This window comes from Mytilus californianus, unplaced genomic scaffold (assembly GCF_021869535.1).
Source record: "Mytilus californianus isolate M0D057914Y unplaced genomic scaffold, xbMytCali1.0.p SCAF_3, whole genome shotgun sequence".
Lineage (NCBI taxonomy): Eukaryota > Metazoa > Mollusca > Bivalvia > Mytilida > Mytilidae > Mytilus > Mytilus californianus.
In genome coordinates this window covers 49,437,568-49,458,631 of record NW_026262679.1, presented here as the reverse complement: position 1 = coordinate 49,458,631, position 21,064 = coordinate 49,437,568, and the positions used below count along the sequence as shown (strand labels likewise).

The 21,064-nt window shown below is 30.5% G+C and overlaps 1 long non-coding RNA gene across 2 annotated transcripts; it reads right to left on the bottom strand.

Annotated features, from left to right (window-relative positions):
* Window positions 1-292: 292 nt before the first annotated feature.
* On the bottom strand, window positions 293-20,494 carry LOC127734775 (uncharacterized). 2 transcript variants are annotated; one of them, XR_007997752.1, is made up of 4 exons: window positions 20,376-20,494; window positions 3,180-3,249; window positions 2,801-2,864; window positions 293-2,176 (listed from the first exon to the last, which is right to left on the bottom strand). It is a non-coding gene; the product is annotated as an uncharacterized LOC127734775 (long non-coding RNA). The 2 variants fall into 2 exon arrangements; XR_007997751.1 differs by lacking the exon at window positions 20,376-20,494 and having other exon boundaries at window positions 3,180-3,977.
* Between the last annotated feature and the right edge of the window lie 570 nt (window positions 20,495-21,064).

Here is a 21,064-nt window from a genome sequence, read left to right as displayed (position 1 = left end):
TTGATTCGTAAATTCCTGTCGATATGCACATCTACATAGTATGTCCTTATTATCTGAAAAGGTTTCATGAAATTCTGTTGTGAGGTTTGAGAGGAGTTGCCATGACAAGAAACAGGACTGACGGACAGATGGACGCACAGACGGACGGACGAAGGGTCAAAACATTATACCCTTCACAAAAAATTTGCGTGGGGTATAATGAATTTCATTAACGAGACTTATAATTCATATAATATTACTATAACTTCTATAATCCCTTAAATATTTAGGCTTAAACAAAACTAACAATATATTCATGTTGCTGATAACCCAGACAGCTCGTCTGGACACCAGATTTTAATGATTTTTAAAACAATATCCATGTATACAAATTGTAAGCATATATACATAAAAGATAATCATAAAAATCATAATTGATGAAATGCTTCTATGCTGTATTTTAAGTTAATTACCAAATAATGACAAAATCTCTATCATCAACAATCTTCCTGCCAGGAACAACCATGACAACCGACTAAAACGAGTGAACTTGGTCAAACTTCTTTAAAAACTGAATTTGTAGTGGGAAAATGTTGGAAACCTGAGTCCAAAACCTAATGCTCTGAAGACTGTCTCAGGAAGTATACTTTAGACAGTATAAAAAAATGTATAATTATTCCGAACAAAACAATTGATAAAAATATAATAAATTATATCAAACTCAGCTAAAAAATAAAAGAAGAATGTGTCTGAGGACACAATGCCCTTGCTCAAGCTTTGCAATTTTAAAAATTTTAAAAAGGAGCATAACTCTAGAAAAGTAAGTGACTCACTGCACAAATTTGCAACTTTCCAGCTGATAAAGGGGCATTACTCTTAAAAGTTAGTGCGGAAACAAAAATGGGACAAAAGGAACAACAAAAGGACAGAAGGACGTCAAGAGTAACACTTAATGCCTCCTTTCCCTATGGCAGGGGCATAAAAAAAATGAAAACATTCGGAAAAGATATATATTTAACAATGTTGAAAGCCAAAATATACATTTCATTTTTTCTTTTATTTTAAGATTCTCCATTCTTAACTTCTGGAAGTGACTAGACATGGACCATTATTAATAAATCTAAAAGAGTAGGTCTTCAAATAAAAGTGGTCAATTTCAATTAATTTTCAAAGTACCAATTAAATCTAGCCACAGGGGAAAAAAATAATGAATACAATCTGAACTATGAACTCAAAACAAAACTATACATACCAATAAACTGTTAACACAGAGATATGTCTCGCCTATTTGTTATTTTGATAATGCAAATGTTGAAATTGAAATAACAATACTTTTAAATGTAAGTTATGCAAATATTCAAAGTCAATGAACCATGACTAAAGGTACAGGGCTAAACAATCTCCATGGAAATGAGATAAGCCAATGCTAATACAACTGCATACCAAATACCATTGACTTTTCATGTCATTCCCTTTAAAGAAACCTAAACATAAACACCAGCTTGTGAACTAAGCAAAAGTTTCAAAGTCAATAGACCATGACTAAAGGGGCAGGGCCAAATAATCTTCATGGAAATGAGATATGCCAATGCTTATACAACTGCATACTAAATATCATTGACCTACCACTAGTGTTTCCCCATGAACTGACCTTATCACAAACTAATGCATGAAAACTAAGCAAAGTTTCAAAGTCAATAAACCATGACTGAGGGGGCAGGGCCAAATAATCTCCATGGTAATGAGATGTGCCAATGCTAATTCAACTGCATACCAAATATCATTGACCTACCACTAGTGGTTCACCATAAACTAGACCTAATCACAAACTAATACATTGTTGACGCCGCAGCTGACGCCAGAAACAGCATACCTATGTCTCACTTTTCGAATCTGTCAAGGTGATACAAAAACCAGTTCAGTATCAATATGCATGACAAAAAAATTGTCAAGAATGGACATGAGTAGAGCTACCTGAATATATCCTTTGGTTTTAATGGTAAAAAGAGAAATTTTAAAATTCAAAATAAGTTATCTATAACTTACAATCTTGTTGAAAATGAAGAATCTTTACACTATTTTTATTTTTGGTAAAAAATTATAAACATTTTCTCAAACATACACAAAAATTGTCTGAATTACATTCTTTACTGGTACAGTCACCCAATCATTTTCATGCAGCCACAGTTAAAGTTACCTGAAAAAGAAATATTCATTCTTAAACATATCTGTCAAAACTATGTGAAAAATAATTGAAACAATATTTAATGCAAAAGAATAATTAACTGGACATTACAATTATGATGCATATAACATTTCTTTACCTAGCTTTAAATTGACTAGTGGACATAACTTTTAGACTACCAGTCTTTGTTGGCAAAAAAAGATGAAAAACAAGTCGTTGTTTGTTGTCTATCATATTTTTGTTTTGTTTATTGTTTTATCCTATATCAAGTCATTGGTTTTCTCATATGAATTATTTCACATTTTGCCATGTTGGAGCCTTATGTAGCTTACAATACAGAATAGGTTTTTCTCATTGTTGAAGACCATAGAATGGCAATCTATAGTTGCTAACATCCTTGTCATGTGGTTTCTGGTTAATTAATGTCTCAATGGCAATCATACTACATTTCTTAATTTCTATATAGTGGGATTAATTTAGATAAAAAAAACAGAAGATATCCAAAATTCAAAACTTTGACTTCCCTTATTTGTATCTTGATACCCCCTTCAAAATTATACATACACTTATAACATGAAAAATTCTAGTGACATGCTCTAAGTTGAATAGTTCATAAATCTATGTACTGATTCTTACCATAAAAGTCAGCTCCAATTGCCATTCCCAACCTCAATCCTTACGGACAAACTGTGATGTTAACCTGAAATATAAAATGCCTCATCATCAAAAATTGTTTAAACTGATCATTGTTGGTATACTTATATATATTTAATATAAATACTGGTAGTCTATAAATGTGTAATAGATGTTGAGAACATGTGGATTAGACAGCTATCCAGCAACCCAGCAAACTTTTATGTAATTGCATCAGATCCTAAAATTAACTTATATACTGGTACTGATAAATGAGAGAGTATACCTGACCAACTAAAAGCCTAGAGAGAATTTTCCAAAGAAATTTTATAATGCATGTTTTTTTTTCTCTTCAAAACTGGAATAACATTCTGGTACTTACCTTCCTTTTAGAAGTATTAGACCCCAAAGTCTTATTCCCAACACCATGAAAAACATGTCACAGAAAGAACCTAAAAAGGAATTAAAATGGATACATTATTATATATTTTATAAATCCATTTCTGTCAACATAAACCTTTACTAAATATTGTTTTGATTTCTTACTACATGTTCACAATAGTATAACATCAACACCTAAGTTTGTAAAATTAATATAAAGATGGAAAAAAAAAGGAAGTCAAAGAATAATGATTTGAATTTCAACTGCATTAAAATTTGCATATTTTACAGAGTTATCTCCCATTGAATTAACAAATCTTGTTGTTTATTGAATTTGTCTCCCCTTGGAAGTTCTATTCCAACCTCAGGATTTACTATTGCTATTTTAATAGAAAATCTTGTTAATATACTTAGTACATGTATCTTTAAATATTAAACTGGTAAAATAATTCTCAGTCGGGTAGCTAGATGTTTTCACAACTTTTAGTTTTCAGTTTTCTGACTTGGAAAATATGTTCTCACCCTTCACATGGCTACTGTGAGAAAAACATTTATAATATGTCTAATACAGTTATTTTTACAGCGGATGATCTTGAGGTCATTCCGGTGTATTGCTATTGCCTAAATTTCCATTATGTAAATTAGTTTTGGGTTTTTAACCGATCTATAAACATGATAAATACGCAGACATCATCGAGTGCAAAATAACATTCCTTATCGCTTGCTATATATTCATTTCTTCAATGAATACTCATCAAATATTTTTTTTAGAACATAATTTACTAATTTTAAAATGTTTTATATGTATGTAAGTAAAAATTATTAATATCTATGCAGACTACAGAAAAATTGTATTAACGCATGCGGAAGAATATCTCAAGAACGATTGCAATCTCCTATAAAGGAGGTGAAGATTATATACAGATACATGCAGAGTTATTGGTCCTTGCTCTCTTGTTTTGCGGGAAAATATGAATGCCTACTCAAATCCAATCTATAAGAAATATCGAATTATTATAGAAGAGTGTCCACCATGCACTTGCACTGCACTATTAATAATTAGAATAGAATGATATACAAATGGATGAAAATTATATATACATGTAACTGTAATATACAAATATTAATATTAATATAAACCAGAGTATATTAATTTGTATCACTACAATACATATATATATATAAACAAGGCTAAATTGAAAACAACGTTCAAACCTATGATTGCGTTGGATAAAAACCGCAATTTTTATAAGTGTGCATGTAAAACAATTTCGTGGTAGAGGGGTCTAAATACAGCACAAACAACAATTTCCAAAAGACCAAAAAGAGTGAAAAAGTATATTTTAACAAAACGCATTTGACTAACAGGTCGAACAACTGATGTTCTTAAACCCTGATGACTGCCATTGACGATTGCCAAATAAATTGATCACAAGATTTAACAAAATAAAATATATATTATTACGGTGATGTTGAATTCCCTTTCATTTATTTATCTTCCACACAAAAACTTGTCTCAGAAAAAAAATACATCTGTACATTAACCTCACTTTCAGGTATAAAGATGTGATTTTTTTTCTGAGACAAGTGCTTGTGACATCCACAATAACTTGCGGTCATCCGATGTTCAGTACTTCAGTACTTTGATTTAATTATTTTTGTTTTAATTATCCTGATAAGAATTCAACTGGCCAATGTACATGTAATGGTGTATAATATCATACCATTAGTATTTGCAGAATTTTCTTAGAATGGTGTTGATACTTTATAAAGGTATTTATGTTGATTTCTTCTGTGTGTTTTAACCCATTGAAATCAATAGTCAATACCATATTTTATTTCTTAAAGACAAACAATTACACACATAGGACAAATAAAGACAGTCAGAAATAATAAATACAGTATTGTAACCTATATATCTCTGTAAGAACTCTGTAATGGAAACAAATAATAAAGATTAGTGATGTTTGAAAAATTGTTGTCACTTCTATCAAAGCAGGCTCTCTTAAAAGCTTACAGTAGATTTAGCTTCATCTGTGATAAAAATAAAATATATAGAGTATAGAGTATAGAGTTACAGAAATCTATATGACACTCTTCCTGGTCTGTTAGCCATATTCAAGGTCGACGACTGAAACATCCTCTCTAAGCTGAATCTGCAAAATTCCAAAATTACAAATTAAACATCTGTGAGTGAACTCTGAAATGAAATATAAATATACTAGTCAACAAAAGTAACAATACACAAGTTTGAACTCCAATTTATCATAAAATATAATAAAATAGGAAAAACTGTTAAATTATCCAAAGCAAATGCATATGATTAAAAGAATCTGACCAAATTGGAAAGTGAGAAACTACCGTGTTATATAACACAGGGGTCAAATTTATTTTGCAGAAAATGATGACAGTCAGCACTTAATTTCGAAGATGAGAATTAAGTATTCAGATATCTGCAAAGGCATTCAAAATTTTAAGCAGACCATGCATAAGTTTTAAGTTCTAACATCGATTTTTGAATTTTTGGTTGAAAATACTATTTTTGAAATAACAAAAATTGCAACAACAAAAAATTCACGTATTTCCCTTAAATCAATGATTTTGGTAAGAATATAACACTTTGTAAATACTAGACCAATTGGGCAATTATTTACCTTGGTGCAGTGTATCCAATTTCATTATATATGGAAAATACGTTGCCTTGTATCATTTCTTTTGTTGACTAGTATATATATACAACCATACACATGAAAATATATAAAATGAAATAGATCTACTAACCTAACTTTGAGCTGCTGAACCGTAGCTCTTACATCCTTATGATATTGATTGAACATAGATGGTCCTCAAATAGTCAAAAAATATCACAAGGACCTAAGAGCTACAGTTCCACAGCTACCTTACCATCAATTCTATGAAGTAACCTGTATAAAAAATAAATATATATACAACAATATACATGAAAATATATGAGATGCAATAAATCAACCAACCATACTATTAGCTGCGGAACCGTAGCTCTTAGGTCCTTATGATATTTATTGAACATAGATGGTCCTCAAATAGGTAAAAAATATCATAAAGACCTAAGAGCTATGGTTTCACAGCTACCTTACCATCAATTCTTTGAAGTTACCTATATAAAATATAAATATATATACAACAATATACTTGAAAATATATAAAATGAAATAAATCAACCAATCTTACTATTAGGTGTGGAACCGTAGCTCTTAATTAGGTCCGAATGATATATTATAAAGACCTAAGAGCTATGGTTCCGCAGCTACCTTACCATCAATTCTTTGAAGAAACCAATATAAAAAATAAATATATATACAACCATATAGTTTTACATGAAAATATATAAAATGAAATAAATCAACCGATCTTACTATTAGGTGCGGAACCGTAGCTCTTAATTAAGTCCTTATGATATATTATAAAGACCTAAGAGCAACGGTTACACAGCTTCCTTACCATCAATTCTTTCAAGAAATCTATATAAAAAATAAATATATACATACAACAATACACATGAAAATATATAAAATGAAATAGATCAACCAACCATACTATTTATAGCTGCGGAACCATAGCTCTTAGGTCCTTATGATATTTATTGAACATAGATTGTCCTCAAATAGTAAAAAAATATCATAAAGACCTAAGAGCTATGGTTTCACAGCTACTTTACCATCAATTCTTTGAAGTTACCTATATAGAAAATAAATATATATACAACAATACACATGAAAATATATATAATGAAATAGATCAACCAACCATATTATTTAAAGCTGCGAAACCATAGCCCTTTGGTCCTTATGATATTTATTGAACATAGATAGTCCTCATATAGTCAAAAAATATCATAAAGACCCAAGAGCTATGGTTCCGCAGCTACCTTACCATCAATTCTTTGAAGAAACCTAGCTAAAAAATAAATATATATACAACCATATACATGAAAATATATAAAATGAAATAAATCAACCAATCTTACTATTAGGTGCGGAACCATTGCTCTAAATTTAAGGTCCTTATGATATATTAAAAAGACGAAAGAGCTACGGTTACGCAGCTACCTTACCTTCAATTCTTTGAAGAAACCTATATAAAAAATAAATATATATACAACCATATACATGAAAATATATAAAATGATATAAATCAATAGATCTTACTATTAAGTGCGGAACAGTAGCTCTTAATTAGGTCCTTATGATATAATATAAAGACCAGCTAAGAGCTATGGTTCCACAGCTACCTTATAATCAATTCTTTGAAGAAATCTATATAAAAAATAAATATATATACAACAATATACATGACAATATATAAAATCAATAAATCAAACAATCTTACTATAAGGTGTCGAACCATAGCTCTTAATTAGGTCATTATGATATATTATATAGACATAAGAGCTACGGTTCTGCAGCTACCTTACCATCAATTCTTTGAAGAAACCTATATAAAAAATAAATATATATACAACCATAAACATGTAAATATATAAAATGAAATAAATCAACCGATCTTACTATTAGGTGCAGAATCGTAGCTCTTAATTAGGTCCTTATGATATATTATAAAGACCTAAGAGCTATGGTTCCGCAGCTACCTTACCATCAATTCTTTGAAGAACCCTATATAAAAAATAAATATATATACAATAATATACATGAAAATATATAAAATGAAATAAATCAACCAATCTTACTATTAGGTGATGAAAGATAGCTCTTAATTAGGTCATTATGATACATTATAATGACCTAAGAGCTATGGTTCCGCTGCTACCTTACTGTCAATTCTTTGAAGAAACCTATATAAAAAATAAATATATATACAACCATATACATGAAAATATATAATATGAAATAAATCAATCAATCTTACTATTAGGTGCGGAACCATAGCTCTTATTTAGGTCCTTATGATATAAAATAAAGACCAAGAGCTATGGTTCCGCAGCTACCTTACCATCAGTTCTTTGAAGAAACCTATATAAAAAAAAAAAAAATATACAACCATATACATAAAAATATATAAAATGAAATAAATCAACCGATCTTACTATTAGGTGCGGAACCGTAGCTCTTAATTAGGTCCTTATGATATATTATAAAGACCTAAGAGCTATCGTTCAGCAGCTACCTTACCATCAATTTTTTGAAGAAACCTATATAAAAAATAAATATATATACAACAATATACATGAAAATATATATAATGCAATAAATCAATCAATCTTACTATTAGGTGCGGAACCGTAGCTCTTAAAAAGGTCCTTATGATATATCATAAAGACCTAAGAGCTACGTTTCCGCAGCTATCTTACCATCAATTCTTTGAAGAAACCTATATAAAAAATAAATTTATATACAACAATATACAGGAAAATATATTAAATGAAATAAATCAACCAATCTTACTATTAGGTGCGGAACCATAGCTCTAAATTAGGTTCTTATGATATATCATAAAGACCTTAGAGCTATGGTTCCACAGCTACCTTACCATCAATTCTTTGAAGAAACCTATATAAAAAATAAATATATATACAACAATATGCATGAAAATATATAAAATGAAATAAATCAACCAATCTAACTATTAGGTGCCGAACCATAGCTCTTAATTAGGTCCTTATGATATATTATAAGGACCTAAGAGGTACGGTTCCGCAGCTATCTTACCATTGATTCTTTGAAGAAACCTATATAGAAAATAAATATATATACAACAATATACATGAAAATATATCAAATTAAATATATCAACCAATCTTACTATAAGGTGCCGAACTGTAGCTCTTCATTAGGTCCTTATGATATATTATAAAAGACCTAAGAGCTACGGTTCAGCAGCTACCTTACCATCAATTCTTTGAAGAAACCTATATAAAAAATAAATATATATACAACAATATACATGAAAATATATCAAATTAAATATATCAACCAATCTTACTATTAGGTGCAGAGCTATGATATATCATAAAGACCTAAGAGCTAAGGTTCTGCAGCTACCTTACCAATAATTCTTTGAAGAAACCTATATAAAAAATAAATATATATACAAGCATATACATGAAAATATATAAAATGAAATAAATAAATCAATCTTACTATTAGGTGCGGAACTGTAGCTCTTAATTAGGTTCTTATGATATATTATAAAGACCAAGAGCTATGGTTCCGCAGCTACCTTACCATCAATTCTTTAGAAAAACCTATATAAAAAATAAATATATATACAACAATATACATGAAAATATATAAAATGAAATTAATCAACCAATCTTACTATTAGGCGCGGACCTGTAGCTCTTAATTAGGTCCTTATGATATATCATAAAGACCTAAGAGCTATGGTTCCGCAGCTATCTTACCATCAATTTTTTGAAGAAACCTATATAAAAAATAAATATATATACAACAATATACATGAAAATATATCAAATTAAATATATCAACCAATCTTACTATTAGGTGCCGAACTGTAGCTCTTAATTAGGTCCTTATGATATATTATAAAGACCTAAGAGCTAAGATTCTGCAGCTACCTTACCATCAATTCTTTGAAGAAACCTATGTAAAAAATAAATATATATACAAGCATATACATGAAAATATATAAAATGAAATATATCAATCAATCTTACTATTAGGTGCGGAACCGTAGCTCTTATTTAGGTCCTTATGATATATTATAAAGACCAAGAGCTAGGGTTCCGCAGCTACCTTACCATCAATTCTTTGAAGAAACATATATAAAAATGAAATATATATACAACAATATACATGAAAATATACAAAATGAAATAAATCAACCAATCTTACTATTAGGGGCGGAACCGTAGCTCTTAATTAGGTCCTTATGATATATCATAAAGACCTAAGAGCTACGTTTCCGCAGCTATCTTACCATCAATTCTTTGAAGAAACCTATATAAAAAATAAATAATATACAACAATATACATGAAAATATATCAAATTAAATATATATACCAATCTTACTATTAGGTGCCGAACCATAGCTCTTAATTAGGTCCTTATGATTTATTATAAAGACCTAAGAACAACGGTTCCGCAGCTATCTTACCATCAATTCTTTGAAGAAACCTATATAGAAAATAAATATATATACGACAATAGACATGAAAATATATCAAATTTAATAAATCAACCAATCTTACTATAAGGTGCCAAACTGTAGATCTTCATTAGATCCTTATGATATATTATAAAGACCTAAGAGCTACGGTTCGGCAGCTACCTTACCATCAATTGTTTGAAAAAACCTATTAAAAAATAAATATATATACAACAATATACATGAAAATATACAAAATGAAATAAATCAACCAAACTTACTATTAGGTGCCGAACCATAGCTCTAAATTAGGTCCTAATGATATATCATAAAGACCTAAGAGCTATGGTTCCACAGCTACCTTACCATCAATTCTTTGAAAAAACCTATATAAAAAATAAATATATATACAACATTATACATGAAAATATATCAAATTAAATATATCAACCAATCTTACTATTAGGTGCCGAACCATAGCTCTAAATTAGGTCCTTATGATATATTAAAAAGACCTAAGAGCAACGGTTCTGCAGCTATCTTACCATCAATTCTTTGAAGAAACCTATATAAAAAATAAATATATATACAAGCATATACATGAAAATATATAGAATGAAATATATCAATCAATCTTACTATAAGGTGCGGAACAGTAGCTCTTAATTAGGTCCTTATGATATATTATAAAAACCAAGAGCTATGGTTCCGCAGCTACCTTACCATCAATTCTTTGAAGAAACCTATATAAAAAATAAATATATATACAACAATATATATGAAAATATATAAAATGAAATTAATCAACCAATCTTACTATTAGGTGCGGACCTGTAGCTCTTAATTAGGTCCTTATGATATATCATAAAGACCTAAGAGCTATGGTTCCGCAGCTATCTTACCATCAATTCTTTGAAGAAACCTATATAAAAAATAAATAGCATACAACATTATACATGAAAATATATCAAATTAAATATATCAACCAATCTTACTATTAGGTGCCGAACCATAGCTCTTAATTAGGTCCTTATGATATATTATAAAGACCTAAGAGCAACGGTTCCGCAGCTGTCTTACCATCAATTCTTTGAAGAAACCTATATAGAAAATAAATATATATATAACAATATACATGAAAATGTATCAAATTAAATATATCAACCAATCTTACTATAAGGTGCCGAACTGTAGCTCTTCATTAGGTCCTTATGATATATTATAAAGACCTAAGACCTACGGTTCGGCAGCTACCTTACCATCAATTCTTTGAAGAAACCTATATAAAAAATAAATATATATACAACAATATACATGAAAACATATCAAATTAAATATATCAACCAATCCCTCTATTAGGTGCCGAACTGTAGCTCTTAATTAGGTCCTTATGATATATCATAACGACCTAAGAGCTAAGGTTCCGCAGCTACCTTATCAATAATTCTTTGAAGAAACCTATATAAAAAATAAATATTTATACAACAATATACATGAAAATATATAAAATGAAATTAATCAAGCAATCTTACTATTAGTCGCGGACCTGTAGCTCTTAATTAGGTCCTTATGATATATTATAAAGACCTAAGAGCTATGGTTCCGCCGCTACCGTACCATCAATTCTTTGAAGAAACCTATATAAAAAATAAATATATATACAACAATATACATGAAAATATATCAAATTAAATATATGAACCAATCTTACTATTGGCCACAGACCACAATTAAATTCCCCTATTAGTTCTTTATAACGTTTTGTTTCATTAAAAAAATTGCACCTTGCATTTTTGTCAAATCTTTTGTGTGTATAATGTATAGTACTAGTCCAAAAATATATCCAAAATTCAGAAAGATTGAACCAATGACTCTTACAAATTTAGCCAATACACATCCATACCCCTATGGACAAGTCAAGAGATGTTCCGAAAACTGTAAATATCACCTTTTTGCACCTGGCCTAATCACTCTTTCCATATCAAAATCAGTTAAAATACAACATCCAAAAGATTATTTCACCTCTCTTCTTTCATTTCCACCCAAAAAAAACTAAGAAATGAGTGAGGAAGGGAAAGAAAAAAAATTAAGAAAAAATACACTCTAATTAAAAGGAACTATATTCGTGGACAACGAAAAGCGGGATCATTAATTGTGGTCTTGGGCCTATTAGGGGTCTAAAACTTGACCAATTCTAATAAAACTTGGCATGATTTAAGCTTAGTGTATTATAAAACAGTTTACAAAGTTTCAAAGCCATATGATACCAATTATAAAAAATGTGGCATTTTTTATATCTGAACTTTGGGTGCTGAATTGTGGCGTTGAATTAGAACAATTTCAACTATCAAATTTGGGCTTCTAAAAACCAAAATATACCAAAACTTACATTTTTTAATGTTTCTATGTATAAGTTATCACCTATTAAAAGCAACAGATAGCATACTTCATGTTTCAGACTTATAAAAAATGGCCAGAAGTAAATTTTATATGAGCCTGTGCCAAAAAATAGAGGTTTTCAAATGAATCGAGGCCTTATATGAAATGTAATATTTTTCACTTACCACAATTTTCTGAAGTTGTTAAGTTATAAAAACACCTTTTACATGTTATAAATGTACTTTTAATGGAAATATAAGTTTCAAATAGCATAACACATGTGAATAAAATGGTCTTCAGCAATGTCAAGCTTAAAAAAACAGGTTGTCAATTTAGGTCGTTCCCCACATTTGCATATTAAAAAGCATATAAATGATATGGTAGATAGAGATATGCTTCTTTTTGCTCAAATCTTTGTTTAGATATGATAAAACATGGAGCCTGGATGTAACATGACTGTCACTTTCAACTATATATGTAGACAGTATGATTTGATGCAAAGTTATTTACTTTACTTTTTAAAACCGGCATAAAATTTCAGCCTCAAAAGGCCAATATTTTAACCACTAGCTATCAAACAAAAGAAAATAAAGGTAGTCTGTGAAACAGACAAGGTCAAACAACCAGTAATAAGTGCTTTTGATACAGATTCAGTGAAATCTGCTAAAAGGAATTCAACTTGTACTTGAACCTCATTTTTCACTTGCTTCATACTGACCGTTAGACTAAGACCATTAAAGCAGCACATTTTGCACTCTTATTCTGATTTTATCTACTTTTTTTTGTGTTCAGTGTTCAAAAATGAGTTAAACATCTACATTAGATACCACAAACACAAATAGAAAACCAGAAAAATCTTTCAGAGAGAAAGTAAGCATGCTACTTTTGTAAAAATATTGAAACAACTGAAAAAGTTCAATTTTGGGCATGTAGGCTGAAATGTCACTTTTTTACAAAATTTCTATCAAATAAAAGTGGAAATCATTTATTCTCATGTAGTTTGACAAATTAATACCAATAGATCATTCAGGGAAGTTGTCAAAGTACAAATTCAATATTTCCTGAATTCACCTCTTAGGCCACAGACCACAATTAAATTCCCCTATTAGTTCTTTATAACGTTTTGTTTCATTAAAAAAATTGCACCTTGCATTTTTGTCAAATCTTTTGTGTGTATAATGTATAGTACTAGTCCAAAAATATATCCAAAATTCAGAAAGATTGAACCAATGACTCTTACAAATTTAGCCAATACACATCCATACCCCTATGAACAAGTCAAGAGATGTTCCGAAAACTGTAAATATCACCTTTTTGCACCTGGCCTAATCACTCTTTCCATATCAAAATTAGTTAAAATACAACATCCAAAAGATTATTTCACCTCTCTTCTTTCATTTCCACCCAAAAAAAACTAAGAAATGAGTGAGGAAGGGAAAGAAAAAAAATTAAGAAAAAATACACTCTAATTAAAAGGAACTATATTCGTGGACAACGAAAAGCGGGATCATTAATTGTGGTCTTGGGCCTATTAGGTGCCGAACTGTAGCTCTTAATTAGGTCCTTATGACATTTCATAAAGACCTAAGAGCTATGGTTCCGCAGCTACCTTACCATCAATTCTTTGAAGAAACCTATATAAAAAATAAATATATATACAAGCATATACATGAAAATCTACAAAATGATATAAATCAACCAATCTTACTATTAGGTGCGGACCCATAGCTCTTAATTAGGTCCTTATGATATATCATAAAGACCTAAGAGCTAATGTACCATCAATTCTTTGAAGAAACCTATATAAAAAATAAATAATATACAACATTATACATGAAAATATATCAAATTAAATATATCAACCAATCTTACTATTAGGTGCGGACCCGTAGCTCTTAATTAGGTCCTGATGATATATCATAAAGACCAAAGAGCAACGGTTCCGCAGCTGTCTTACCATCAATTCTTTGAAGAAACCTATATAGAAAATAAATATATATATAACAATATACATGAAAATGTATCAAATTAAATATATCAACCAACCTTACTATAAGGTGCGGAACTGTAGCTCTTCATTAGGTCCTTATGATATATTATAAAGACCTAAGACCTACGGTTCGGCAGCTACCTTACCATCAATTCTTTGAAGAAACCTATATAAAAAATAAATATATATACAACAATATACATGAAAACATATCAAATTAAATATATCAACCAATCCCTCTATTAGGTGCGGACCCGTAGCTCTTAATTAGGTCCTGATGATATATCATAAAGACCAAAGAGCTACGTTTCCGCAGCTATCTTACCACCAATTCTTTGAATAAACCTATATAAAAAATAAATAATATACAACATTATACATGAAAATATATCAAATTAAATATATCAACCAATCTTACTATTAGGTGCCGAACCATAGCTCTTAATTAGGTCCTTATGATATATTATAAAGACCAAGAGCTATGGTTCTGCAGCTACCTTACCATCAATTCTTTGAAGAAACCTATATAAAAAATAAATATATATACAACATTATACATGAAAATATATCAAATTAAATATATCAACCAATCTTACTATTAGGTGCCCAAATGTAGCTCTTAATTAGGTCCTTATGATATATCATAAAGACCTAAGAGCTAAGGTACCATCAATTCTTTGAAGAAACCTATATAAAAAATAAATAATATACATTATACATGAAAATATATCAAATTAAATATATCAACCAATCTTACTATTAGGTGCCGAACCATAGCTCTTAATTAGGTCCTTATGATATATTATAAAGACCTAAGAGCTACGGTTCGGCAGCTACCTTACCATCAATTCTTTGAAGAAACCTATATAAAAAATAAATATATATACAACCATAAACATGAAAATATATAAAATGAAATAAATCTACCAACCTTACTGTTAGCTCAGAACTGTAGCTCTTAGGTCTTTATGATAGTTATTGGACATAGATGGTCCTCAAGAAGTCAAAAAATATCATAAAGACCTAAGAGCTACGGTTCTGCAGCTACCTTACCATCAATTCTTTGAAGCAACCTATTTAAAAAATAAATACGTATACAACATTATACATAAAAATATATAAAATGAAATAGATCAACCAACCATATTATTTATAGCTGCGGAACCATAGCTCTTAGGTCCTTATGATATTTATTGAACACAGATGGTCCTCAAATAGTCAAAAAATATCATAAGGACCTATTATACCATACTCTTTGGTAACTACAAAGATAGCTGTTTTACTGTACACATTGCTAAATGCTCTTCAAGGTCATTGAATACTGTTCTGCTCTGTTCAGTTGTTGGGTTCCTCTAAAATATCAGATAAGTATAAAATATCTAAGGATGGAAACTTAAAACTTTATTTTATTTATAGTTCTTTATAAAATTAATGTTTATTCAATCTAACACATTCATATAAAAATAAGGAGATGTGGTATGATGAGACAACTATCCACAAAAGTTCAAATGAAGTAGATGTAAGTCATTATAGGCAACTGTACAGCCTTCTATAATGAGATAACCCTAAATCATATGGTCGGGTTTAAAAGGCCCTAAGACACTAAAAATATGAAATAATTCAATTGAGAAAACTAACAGTCTAATTTATAACAAAACAGTTTACATAAAAACAAATATGACAAAAATGAACCAAGGACAACCACTGAACTTTCAGGCTCCTGACTTGTGACATGCACATAAAGAATGAAATGTGTCGGGGTTAAACATGTTTGTAAGTGTTCAACACTCCCCCTAACCTGGGACAGAGGTGTAACAGTACAACATAAGAACAATCTATAAAAATCAGTTGAAAAGGGCTTTAACCATCAGATGGATAAAAATAGAAATACATCTAACAATACAATGCTCCACTAGGCGCAGCTTGATACGACCGCAGAGGTCGAACCCTGAACAGTTGGGGCAAGTATGGACACAACTATCAAACTTGATAGAGCACTGAATTTGGATTGTGATTAAATATTTGACACAGCACAGGTTTCTGACACAGAATGAATGTGGTCTAAGAACTTACAAATTTTTAATTTACCTATTCAAACCATATCATTATTATTTGCTTTCATATATAAATCAGATATAACCAATTTAAAATGGAAAATTTTAAAGAAAAAAAAATCCCCCCCCCCCAAAAAAATTTTTTGAACCCCCTTATTATTCATCACCCCCAAACTCAATCCCAGCCTTCCCTTTGTGGTATGGTACCTTGCAGTACAATTTCAGAGAGATCCATACACTTGAACACAAGTTATTGTCTGGAAACTAAAAAAAATGCTTATTTTTGGCCCCCTTTTGGCCCCTTATTCCTAAACGTTTTGGGCAATTACCCCCAAACTCAATTCCAGCTTTGCCTTTGTGATATGGAACCTTGTAGTACAATTTCAGAAAAATCCATACACTTACACACAAGTTATTGTCTTGAAACTAGAAAAATGCTTGTTTTTTGCCCCTTTTTTGGCCCCTAATTCCTAATATTTTCAGGCAATTACCCCCAAAATCAATCCCAGCATTTCCTGTGTGATATGGAACCTTGTGGTACAATGTCAGAGAGATCCATACACTAACACACAAGTTATGTCTGGAAGTTACAAAAAAATTCCTTAACTGTTGGTACCATAACCCCCAAAATCAATCCCAACCTTCCTTTTGTGGTATTGAACCTTATGGTAAAATTTCATAGAGATCCATTCACTTAAACTAAAGTTAGAGTGCGAAAACCAATGTGTCTTCAGACGACGAAGACGACAACGTAATACATGTACAAATATACTACCGCAAAAAATTTTTGCAGTCGTATAAAAACACAAAGTAGACGTAAACGGGTACTTATACATCCCAAAAACAAAAAGACACAAAGTACAGATCTGAGAGTACTCGCAGTTACTGACAGCTAGTTCAAAGCCAATAACAACTAATAAAAAACATATCATAGGGAACATGTGTACTAAGCTTCAACTTGATTGGACTTCAATTTCATCAAAAACTACCTTGACCAAAAACTGTAACCTAAAAACTTTAACCTGAAGTGGACAGACGGACGAAAGAACAGACAGACGAACGAACAGACAGACTAAAGAACGGACGCACAGACCGAAAAACATAATGCCCATAAATGGGGCATAAAAATCATGTATCTAAGGCTTAATTATCAATCAGTACACATCCAACATCCATGGATTAAGGGTAAATACGTCATTACCAGTCAAGAGAAAAACATGACCTTGTGCAATGCCAAACTATAGGTATTGACAGATTGTAGAACTGTGAAAGTACATATATATGTGTAATATTTGGTATGGTTTTAATTCATTGATGACAAGATCAATATTTACACCAATAAAAACAATATTCAAAGATTAATTTACAGTGTTGAATAGGTAACCTTTTAGAATAAGTTTTTTTTAAGGATTGATAAGTGTAACCCGGATTGTTTATGTTTTCTTTAGTACAAAAAATTCTCCTTTAATCAATGTCATATTTCAATCAATTTCTAATATATTTATCTCAACAAGAATAAAAACATATCCAACCAAATATTAATATTATCCTGTAAAACTTAAACCATAAAACATTTCTTTGCATGTAAATATCATTAAGTAAGATTAAGGTTATTGTTCCATGACCTATTGCGGTTCATATGGATGCATATGTAGATGACTATAAATTATATAATACATGGCAAATATTTGTAAATACTGAATATCAGCTCATAACTAAAGCAAAGAAACAGACAGATATTATTATGTTGAAAAGATATGTTATAATCTATATCTGATTAATCTTTTTAGCTACAAGTATCCAAAAGGTAATTTAAAACAAGAGTGCACACACTGAAATGTCTCGCCTACTAGCAGCTAGCTATACTGACCATTGATTTTATGTTGATAGTCCTACATATAAAGTTTTACTACAAGTATCACATTAACATTTATGATCCAAGAAAATGAGGTCAAGGTCAGATAAACCAAGCCGGAAATACATGTACACCTTTAATACAATCCCTCCATACACAGAATATAGATAACCTATTGCTTATTGTATAAAAGAAACAGACCAAACCATGGAAATTCTATACTGACCGGTGAACCATGAAAATGAAGTCAAGGTCATTTGAACCCTGCCAGACAGACATGTACACCTTAAAATCATTCCATGCATCAAATATAGTTGACCTATTGCTTAAGGTATCTAAGAAAAAAAGTTAACCAGGAAAACTGAACATTGACCAATCAACCATGAAAATGAGGTGAAGGTCAAATGATACCTGCCAGACAGACATATACACCTTATAATCATTCAATACACCAAATATAGTTGACCTATAGCTTAAAGTTTAATAAAAACAGACCAAAACACAAAAACTTAACATAAGCAATGAACCACGAAAATAAGGTCAAGGTCAAATAAAACCTGCCAGACTCACATGTACATCATTAAATATTTCCCTACACCAAATATGGTTGACCTACTGCATACAGTATTAGAAAAACAAACCAAAACACAAAAACTTAACATTGAGTAATGAACCGTGTAAATGAGGTCAAGGTCAAATAAAACCTGCCAGACTGACATGTACATCGTGAAATATTTCCATTCACAAAATATAGTTGACCTACTGCATACAGTATTAGAAAAACAGACCAAAACACAAAACTTAACATTGAGCAATGAACCGTGAAAATGAGGTCAAGGTCAAATAAAACATGCCAGACTGACATGTACATCGTAAAATATTTCAATACACCAAATATAGTTGACCTACTGCATACAGTATTAGAAAAACAAACCAAAACACAAAAACTTAACATTGAGTAATGAACCGTGTAAATGAGGTCAAGGTCAAATAAAACCTGCCAGACTGACATGTACATCGTGAAATATTTCCATTCACAAAATATAGTTGACCTACTGCATACAGTATTAGAAAAACAGACCAAAACACAAAACTTAACATTGAGCAATGAACCGTGAAAATGAGGTCAAGGTCAAATAAAACCTGCCAGACTGACATGAACATCGTAAAATATTTCCATACACCAAATACAGTTGACCTATTGCATACAGTATTAGAAAAACAGACCAAAACACAAAAACTAAACTATGACCACTGAACCATGAAAATGAGGTCAAGGTCAGATGACACCTGCCAGTTGGACATGTACACCTTACAATCATAACATACACCAAATATAGTAGACCTATTGCTTATAGTATCTCAGATATGGACTTGACCACGAAAACTTAACCTTGTTTACTGATCCATGAAATGAGGTCGAGGTCAAGGTCAAGTGTAAACTGTCTGACAGGTATGAGGACCTTGCACGGTTCGCACATACTAAATATAGTTATCCTATTACTCATAATAAGAGAGAAATTAACATTACAAAAAATCAACTTTTTTTTCAAGTAGTCACTGAACCATGAAAATGAGGTCAAGGACAATGGACATATGACAGACGGAAACTTCATATCATAAGGCATCTATATACAAAGTATGAAGCATCCAGGTCTTCTACCTTCTGAAATATTAAGCTTTTAAGAAGTTAGATAACGCCACCGCCACCAGATCACTATCCCTATGTCGAGCTTTCTGCAACAAAAGTCGCAGGCTCGACAAAAACCAGGGTTTGTAAAAGTTTTTTTTTTATTTACTATTAACTATTATACCTGTATACACTGGGTCTACCATTGTTGAAAGTCTATATAATAGAGTTGTAATATAATGTCTGGCTATCCTAAATGCATCTGAATACAAAGTTAGACGACTGTAAGTTCATAGTACTCCAAGAACTGAAAAGAAACATTTAATATTAAAACAGGTCATGAAAATTTTTACATACCGGTATAGACTAGAACAATCTACTTGCTGATGAGAGAAGTCAAACTTGCCTCAATACATTCCGATTTTAATTAAGTCAAATGACCCTAGAAATATTAATAAATATAAGGTTTTCAGATCCAGGATTTTGAAAAGGGGGACCCATAAATGTAGCTCCATAAGGGGAAAGGCACCCCCTTAAATCAGCCTCTGCTTTTGCAAAACTTGTAAACTTGAAGACATGTACAGACATTTGGAAGAGTGTTTTACAAAATTCTCCAATATATAAACAAATGTGAAGAAACTGTAATAGTCATCATTTTGTTTCACATCCAACCTTATTCTGCATGAAAATTTTGTGAAATCTTTTTGATTCTACAAAAGTAATTTTCTAGAACTAAATGCTTTCAAATCCCAAAGTGATCGCATTGAAGCAAATAATTATAACTAAATAATACCTTAAACTCCTCATAAACCTCTGAACATATTTGGTGTACAAACAAAGTTCTAAGGAAATAATCCATGTCTTTATTCAAGG